Here is a 9,439-nt window from a genome sequence, read left to right as displayed (position 1 = left end):
CTACATAGATACAAGGAGCGGGAGAGATACATGTATGCGATGGTGGAAGCACGAGTGTGTGGGTGTATAAACCTATCTAGAGGCTAGCTAGTCGATAAATGTTTGTGAGAGAAATACGAGTCGGGGCGCAAAAGCGAGAGTTTTGTGTGTGTGTGAGAGAGACGGTAGTCGGGAAGGGGAGTGGAAGCAGGAGTTGTGTGTGTGTGTGTGTGAGAGAGAGAGAGAGGAGACGGTAGTCGGGGTTGTCTGATCAGTAAACAAATGAATAATGTCAGCCTGTATTGTGAAGAATAACTCCTTTGACTTCAGCTTCCAATGCTTAACAAAAATATTGGCCTTTGAAATACTCATTTGATCTTCAGCCGGTTTAAGAATACAGAACTTGCCGGTTTGAGAATGTAGAACTGTGCCGGTTTAAGACTTGAACTTGCCGGTTTATCATTGTCGGTTTACAAATATTGATGGCACTGGGTCATAATTGTAGTTAACATGAAGCTTGAAAATATACCTCTTATATGCCTATCACTTGTAGCCCCCAAGTCTTAAGAAGGTAGCATAGCAACAACTTAAGACTTGCTTCAATATGAATAGCACAATCTTGAAGAAATCCAGGTTGTTCATCAATTACTAGTCAGAATTGAGTATCCTACATATGTAGCCCCCAAGTGCCGGGTTGTCATGCTTGCAGCAACCTGGGACTTGAAATTGCCTTATTCTCATAAAAACTTCAACCGGTGTAGCCCTCAAGGGCCGGGTCATTATGCAATAATGAGCAGGGACTTTGTAAATATAATCTTGTAAACTTTGATCATCAACGTGTAGCCCCCAAGGGTCGGCTCAGTAAGATAATATTGAGCTGGGACTTTGATATATTCTTCAATGAAAATAACATCATATGATGTAACCCCCATCATGGGGCTTGAATTCACGTCCACAGGGTTAAGAGCCTTGTGCTTTACCAACTGAGCAGTGGACCCTTCAATGTAATGGATAAAAAGCTTTGTACCTTAAATTGTTGACAGAGGCAATTGGTAGCCCCCAAGGGTCGGCTCATTACCATGTGATGAGTCGGGTCTTCAATAAGGTGAGAAAAAATGACTTTGCATTAGCCCCCAAGTGTCATGGTGCATGCTTGCAACGACATGAGACTTGTGTATTTAATGTAATTTCAACTGAAATAATGTAGCCGCCAAGTGCCGGGTCGTAAGCCTGCAGCAACTCGGGACTATTCTTTCAATTGTAGAATAAATCATATGTATTGATAATATGATAGCCATTTGCGCTAAAGCGACTTTGAAAACCTTAATCATAATACTGGTTATTAATAACCATAATAAAAATCCAGCCATGTTGGCTATTTGAATAATATACCCAATGATTTATAAGCGCATAATTCCAATGGCGCAATCCAAATATATACTGGCGACTTATAGTCCAAAGCCAGGCCGGGTCAATAAACACCGGATTATAAGTGATTATGTACTGACAACTTGTAGTTAAAAGTCAAGCCGGGTTAACAAACACCGGGTTAATTTGATGACTGATAGTCATGCCGGGTCAATAGACACCGGTTCAACATAAAATTTATCAAAAGAGAAAAATCTTGACAAAGGCAAATAAAACCGTGTAGTCGAGGCTTTTCAAGGGCTGCCATGCCAAAATTTGAGGCTTTTCATGGGCTGCCAGGCCGCTGAGTTAAACCATTTGACAAAGCCTTTTAAGATGGGGCTCCAACTAACCAATCATCGTTTTAACTTTGACAAGTTCAGGATCTCAATGAGAGTAACTGTCAAACGTTCGGCGGGTCATGCCAGAATTACGTGGATAGGAGTGGCTTACTTGATGAAGGCAGGTTAACCCGGGGTTTTAGGTGAATACACCAGGCTTCCAAGCCGTGGGTCGATACCCAATTACAAGGGTCCTTTCAAGCTCTTTGTTACTTTACACAAAGAGCCCCCAAGTAACTTTGTGAGTTGTGCTCAATGGGTGCCTATGTTTGAGCTGTGCATAGCAACAATACTCTCTTTGGCCCCTTGGGTGTGAAGCTCCCGAGCTTTGTTGTGGCGTGATAGCCGGATTAATGGACAGAACTTCTGCTTTGTCAGCTGAAGCCCCCATGTAATCAATAATATGATAAGCCAATAAGGCGGGATACCCATGTTTGAACCGTACATCATGGCAACAGGTCCTCTTCGGCAACTTTTAACTTTTTGCAAGAGATAAATTCTTCTTGAACCGGGATTTTAAACCGGATATTGAGAGCTTCAAAGCTTTATGGGAGCCATCTTTCCCTTGAACCGTATTTTAAACCGAAATCCTCATTTTCAGCCGGAAATTTTCTGACGCCTTTAAATTTGCACCAATATGGTGGTTTAGGGTCCTGCATTATATAACTTTGCAAGCCGGAGTAATTGCTCTTTTTAAGAAAGCAATATATAATATAAAAATATACTAGATGGATTTCACCTGATATATTAGGTCAGAAATTATCCACCACGGAGTTGATCATCACCACGGTGAAGCTGTAATCAATCACGGGCGGGTCGACCGTGGGAGCAGACGGATGAGTCGGCCGCAATCTTATAAACCGGTGCGGACGGGCATGTCAATCACAGGCACAGTCCGAGCGAGTTGGTGTAGTTTAAACTGCACGGGCGGCGGTTTGCACACATTTATTCAATGGCAAGCCGGTGCGGTTACTGATGCATGATGATGCTAACACAGACTCCATAAGCATGGCATGGCACCACCTTTACAATGAATCATTGCCCTGCACATGAAAATATATAGACCAAAATAATTGCTCTCTTTGATTAAAATATGTACTAACAGTAGATAGAAACAATAGCACCTGGTATATTTCATTAGATGGACACAAACACTGGTATTAGATGATGTTGAATAGCGTCAGACGACCGCCTAGACATATGTCTGATAAAACAACAACACCCACGTAGCCTTTCCCCCTTTTTTATGTAGTACTTCCTTGTTTTCCTGTACTGCTTATTTTTCTTTTAAAGGCCTGAGGCCTATCTCTGTATCCACCAGCGTTAACAGATAATTAAGGCCATCCTCCTGAGACTGATCCGGTGGACACTGATCTCAAGCCTCCAAAGTTTCTTCCCAATTGAACAGGGAGTAGAATGCAACCAGCAGAAGCAAACCACGGGTCGAGACCAGAACAGAGCCTGGCCTGGCGACTTAGAACTTGGAAGCGTGGTGACGCACGCATGGTGGCCGCAAAGGCACTGGATCGGGCGTCTTGGACGGAAGGTGAGCCGCAACGGCGATTCGAGGGAAACGACTCGCGGTGATTCAGCAACGGCGGGTCAGATGCGAACGCAAGTGCTCAGCAATGGCGGCTTTCGAACACACCGGCGGTTTACCGATCAGCCACGGCGACCGGTCCAGCCAGCGAACTGCAAAGCAACCGGCGCAAGGCGAAGGAGCGTAAAGCGAGGGCAAGGCCAGTACAGCAAAGTAACGGCTCCCTAGAGACGGCAAGGCAGCTTGGCGCGATTGCATGGGCGATGCTGTGGGGCTTCGGCTCCTGGTGGAGCAGGGCTTCGGCAGACGTGATTGCGCAAGTGCCATAGTGGAAGTAGGAGCTGACGGCGGGCCGCACAGCGCGCGAGCCGGAGGCCGCGGCGGAGGCATGACAGCTCAACAGCGGCGTGAACTGGGGGCAAAGAATAGCAACGACTCAGGGCCGGCCTGACGGAAATCGCCAGAAATAAGGTCGGCAGCCCATGGTGACGCACAACTCGCCGTAGAGGCAAGCCGAAAACCGGGGCGATCCAAGGTGACCTGGCAGAGGCGGGTCAGGGCGGAGACTAGGCCGGATTGTGGCCATTGCGCTGAACAAAGGGAAGCCTTGGCGGATCAAAGGTGCGCGGGGGCGGTTTGACAGCAGCAGCAGAGGTTTGACGAAGATGAACCGGCGCGGGTGGACAGCGGCTTGAATCCGAGCACGGCCCAATGCATCGATCGAGGTTGGCCAACTGGGGCAGCTTGTAGGCGAGGTGTGACGGCGACTGGTATAGCCATGGACAGAGGCGACGCCTAGCAGGGAAAGGCGGGCGGTGACTTGCAGCCATAGAAACGACAATAGCTCGGTGCGGAGATGGCCGTGGAAACGGGTCGAAGCAGAGGCAACCGTGGCAACGGGGTTGCTCGGTGACTCGTAGGCAGCCGTATTACACGCGCCAAGCGGTTTTGAGCAGGCAACCCGAAGTGGAAACGAGGCCGTAGCGGAGCCGGATCAAGACCGTAACCGTGCAGATCGAAGACGAGGCGGAGCCGGATCAAGACCATGACATGAAACTCGGAGAACCAGCCGCAACGGAGAATGGGCAGTGCAAGGAGTGGCTTGAGACTTTGATAGTGGAGTGGCTCGGCGCGTCAGGCTCCGTCAAAACACTACTGTAGAGGGAGACGCAGAAAGCGGCTCAGGGTCCACTTGGCGACTCATGGCGGAGAATTTGAAGGTAGAGTCGAGGCCGAAGCGTATTATCACAGCTGTGGCGATTCAGAACCGAGGAAAACCCCGGCAGCTCAAGCAGGTCATGAGGACGGCGACTTGATACAGCCGTGCTCGGCCGGCGACTCAGCGTTGCCATGGTGGCTCAGATATAAAGGCGACGACAGTTTGAGGTGGCTGCGGGTCGGCGATGGCGATCTAGAGAGGCGATGGCGCAACTGAACCGGCAACAGGGTAGGGCCGGCCCGAGGTGGCGGATTAGGGCCGGTAGCTCGGAAGCATGTCCGTGATGGTGAAACGGATCAAGGCCGTGCCGGTCGAATACGAGATGGACGGCGGGTCGAAGCATGCTCCGACCGCGAAGTGATAAACCGACGAGGCGAGCGGTTGCTGAGTTGATCGGTGAGGCGCGACGACCCGGTGGTTGAACCTGAGATGAGACCGTGCTGGCGAAGTGGAACAGCAAGGCAGGGCGGCGGCGACGACTTACCTCCGCCACCACCGCAGCCTGGGGGCAGGCTCGACGACCCGGCGGTTGAGCGGAGATGGGGGTGATCCGGCCACATTAGCAGAAGCGGGTTGACGCAGAGTGAGGCTTGGGCAGTGTCGAAGACCACCGCGGCTCGGATGGCCGCTAGGCCGGTTCAGGAGCTAGGGCATCGCAAAGAAGAGGCTGACTCGGCGCCTGCGTCCATGTACGGATTGTATTTGACTTGGGCAGAGGTTCAGGCAGCAGGGCTGTATCCACCGTATCCGTAGAAAACGAGGCAGCAAGCATTGGCGATTGGCGGCTTGGTGTAGGCGGGCCACGGCGACTCGGAGGTGATCTGTCAATGGGGCAGAGGCGCGGTTCAGAGACCGAGCGCGTGTTCCAATCCGGTTCTGGGTCATGGCACTCCCTTCCTTTTCTATCCGGGAAACGGTTGGGGCCGGCGCACCGGCGGAAGATTGGGCCGGTCTCCCTCTTCCTCGCGTCACTCCACGCACATCTCGCGCAGCTCGCTGGGGCGCGCGCCGCCCTCTTCTTCTGCCCCCTCCTCCCCACCCCTTCCCCATCCCTTCCCCCTCCCTCCCCCCCCGCCCCTGGTTGCAGCACCGCGCCTTCCCTCCCCGCTCGAAGCTGCCATGGATATGCACGGTGACCATTCCATCTCGCTGGCGACCGAGGGGCGGTGACCACGGGAGATGCTGCAACCAGGGGCGATGGGGTGCTACCACGGCGACGCCTACCTCGCATGCATCGGAGCTCTGCCTACTTCGCCGGAGCCATGGCAGACTACACCCCACGGCGTTTTTTTGATGAAGCCGGTTGTAGCAAATTCAACTGCCGGTGGTAGCAAAAATCTACTACGGTTGCAGCAAAACAGCGTCATCGTCATTGTGGGGTCGCAGCTGAGATAAGGAGTTTGAAGCTTTTTTCAATGCGGTTGTAACTTTTATAACTGTCGGTTGCAACTTTTTGTTTTTCGTCCATGGCTTCGTTTCCACGGTTGAAACTTTTTTTATAGTCGGATGAAGCTTTTTTCATCGCTAGATGAAGCTTTTTCTGTCACCGGTTGTAACTTTTCTTGGTCATCCATAGCTCCAGTCGTATACTGGTTGAAGCTTTTTTCGTAGCCGGTTGAAGCTTTTCCTATTGCTAGTTGTAGCTTTTTTCGTCGTAGGTTGCAGCACTGAGCATCTCCCTGGGCGCTCGATCTTTTTTGTTCGCAAGCGGGGGATGAGCGCCGGCGAGCACACCGATGAGCACGCCGGTGAGCTCCGGTCGTCGCACACCGGAGCTGCAACGGTGGCCATGGAAGATGCAACCGCAGGGATGGGCTATTTGCATGGGGGCGAAGCCGGTGAAGAGGACGGCCGCCGAGGACTACCGGCGACCAGGGCGGCCGCGAAAGACGGCCGGCGAGGACGGTGATCAGGGACGAGGAGGGCGGGCGAGGGAGGGGCGGCGACAAGGGGGAACGCGGGGGCAGCCGGCGAGATGGGGTTCACGAGAGGAAGACGACGCTCGTTACGCGCTCGCGAGAGGAAGACGAGGACCTGGTTGGATAAGGATCCAACGGCGCGGGACGGGCTGATCTGACGGCTAGGGCTGGACCGGCCGAAACGTTCGGCCGGCGCACCGGTGCCTAGCATCGCCCTTTCTATCCTTTCATCGCTTCTGTCCCGTATTAGTACTAGTGCATAGTTGATATCTTCTTGTTTCCGTCAGGTGATGAGTAGCAACAAATTTACCTGACCTCCCCATAACTGGCCTGATCATGTCGGAACTTGAGCCGGCAACTAGCCTCACCTTGGCTTCCAGTGACAGCTTCGACAGAAATCGATCCGGATTCGACGGATTATCTAGCTACAACGGCGCACTCCACGCAACCCTAATGTTTCTTTAATTCAAACCTCGCACGAGGATCAGATCTGATTGCTCATCTTGAATACAATGTAAATCCTTCCCCAACGATTCTTCTTCATCTGGAAAATTGCAAACTTCTTGATCCTTAGAAGAGATCCCTCCAAGGACTCAACACCACCGTGCGCAGCCCCACGGTGGACGCCAACTGTCATAGAATTAACACGTCACATGTCCTTAGAGTGAGGACTTAGTCGCGAGGCCAACGCATCTATGTGGTAGCTTGAGAGGGGTTGAGCGGAATCGAGAGACGCAACACAAGACAAGGGTTTAGACAGCCCCGGGCCCCGGGAAACATCATCCGGTAACAACCCTACATGCTGTTTGAGGCTAGATATCATTATCATCACGAGGGAGTCGCCGTAAACCGGCTCTCCTCTAGTTGTGTCTAGCCCTAGAGATTGTTTCTTGCTTGTCCCCCTTTAAGGAGCCCTGCCCCTCCTTATATATGTTGAAGGGACGGGTTACATGTGGAGTCCAACTCGGACTTTAACTTAAACTATTTTGACTTCCCTACCTGGGCTTCTTAATGTCTGCCGGTTTAACATTGTCTGCCGGTTTAACATTGTCTGCCGGTTTAACATTGTCTGCCTTAGCCATCTGTCTTGACTCTCTGTCTTAACTCTCCGCCGGTTTACCAAGTCCCAACCGGTTTACAACTCCAGCCGGGTGATACCGCGGGGTATATCCCCGATAGCCTGGGATGGAGACGAAAAGGAGACCACAACAAATGTTGTGTCTACAGGAGAGAGAGAGAGAGTAATTTTAGTGGTATGAGTCATATGTAGAGACATATAGGGTGTGTGAGAGAATCCCATAGAGAGAAAGACAAAGTGAAAGACGAGTGGAGACTGTGTGTGTGGCGGTGAAAAAGAAAGCTTAGGTACCAAGTGATACCAGAGAACAGTAGAGATGTGAGAGATAATGAAAACCGTGTAATGTATAATGATAGGGAGAGTCTGACACTTCTCAAGGGAGACTCCGAGAGACCATGTTTGCGAGGATAGGAGAAACATGAAGTGAGCGCGCGGGTGAGCTGGAGAAAAGAGAGTGATAGCTACCTGAAGGAGCATGCATGCGAGAGAGATGGGCGTGAAAGGAGTGAACAAAAAAGGGATTCAAATATTTGAATTCGAGATGATGATACATGTAATCCATACTCGAACCAAAATTGATCTATCAAACATGCATACTCATATGAATTCACGCACATCTATGTTATTTAATATGTAGATATTACTGATCCATACATTTTAATAGAACATAATTTGGTTAAATTTTTTCGAATTCAACCTTAATATTTCGAGATCGTTGTATTTGTAAATCATATTATACATATAAAGGAGAAGAATTCTTTGTTTTGCTTTTGAAAGTATATATAAAAAAATGATGTATATAAAATGTAATTCCAATTGAAAATGGATCCCGCCCGAAAAAATAGAATACAAATGGGATTCGAATTGAGTTGGCACGGTAAACGTGCACTCTGAAAATTTGAACGAAGCAGGGAAAGTCACAGTAACCGCCCGAAACCAAAATCTGCCAGATGGAAATCACTACTGCCTATCCCTGCCACGCAAAGCCTATATGCTGGATTTCTATAGGTTTCGATAGGGGTAGGTTTGTAATTTCACCCAAACGTGACGTAACCGCCTCTCACCCGGATTCATACACGGTGGGCGCCAAAACACAGTGTGTCCTCAGCCGAAATCGACTCCCTCCCCGATTCATATTCATACACGGTGGGCGCCAAAAACAAACTCTCGTCGGCAAATATTCGGTGTATGCGAGATTACCGTCCTATCCCCAATCGACTAATGTTGTTGTGATGTAGTAGAAATTTGAAACGGGGGCTAAGTTTGTAAATTTCCTCACATTTGAGACAAGCGCGCCCTGAATACATGGTTCCCCCTTCCTCTCTACCTCCCTTTTCCCCATTCGTACTCTGTGGGCGCCAAAACACCCTCTCCACCCCACCCTCCTCCGTCCGCCGCCGTCCGCCACCCCATACACCGCCATCCTCCTCCACCATGCCGGAGCTGATACCCCGACGCCATCGTCCATTACAAGAGATCGACCTCTCTCATCCACAGCTTTGGACCGGGATCCTTGCATCCCGTCCTCTCGTTTCATCCCCGCTGTCGTCCACCTTGCCGACGCCGCTCCTATGACCGTCTCGTCCACCGCGCCCCGCCGCCACCGTCTACCCTCCTAGATCTGCTTCCACGCCGCCGACAGCCATTGCTACCGCAGCACCGTCAAATTCTCAGCAGATGCGTACATGGCGCCGCACCAGAGGCAGTACTCTTTCGTATCTACTCAACTTATTTATCGCAGCAAGAAAATAGATCGCCACTGCTTTACTCTGATTTCTTGTCTTGGTTGCGAAGTTGCCTTTGTCCGATTTGCACCTTCAGATCCGCCATGGCATGCTCAACACTATACTCCCAATGCTTATGGTTTTCCCCTTTTATATTCAACACTAGTTAAATCACAGTAGACTAAATTTCAGAATTGGGTCAGTCAATTTTTTAGAGCTTGCCGGAGTTCGC

This window comes from Triticum dicoccoides, chromosome 4A (assembly GCF_002162155.2).
Source record: "Triticum dicoccoides isolate Atlit2015 ecotype Zavitan chromosome 4A, WEW_v2.0, whole genome shotgun sequence".
NCBI classification, from domain to species: Eukaryota; Viridiplantae; Streptophyta; class Magnoliopsida; order Poales; family Poaceae; genus Triticum; species Triticum dicoccoides.
Note: the sequence above shows the minus strand (reverse complement) of the source record.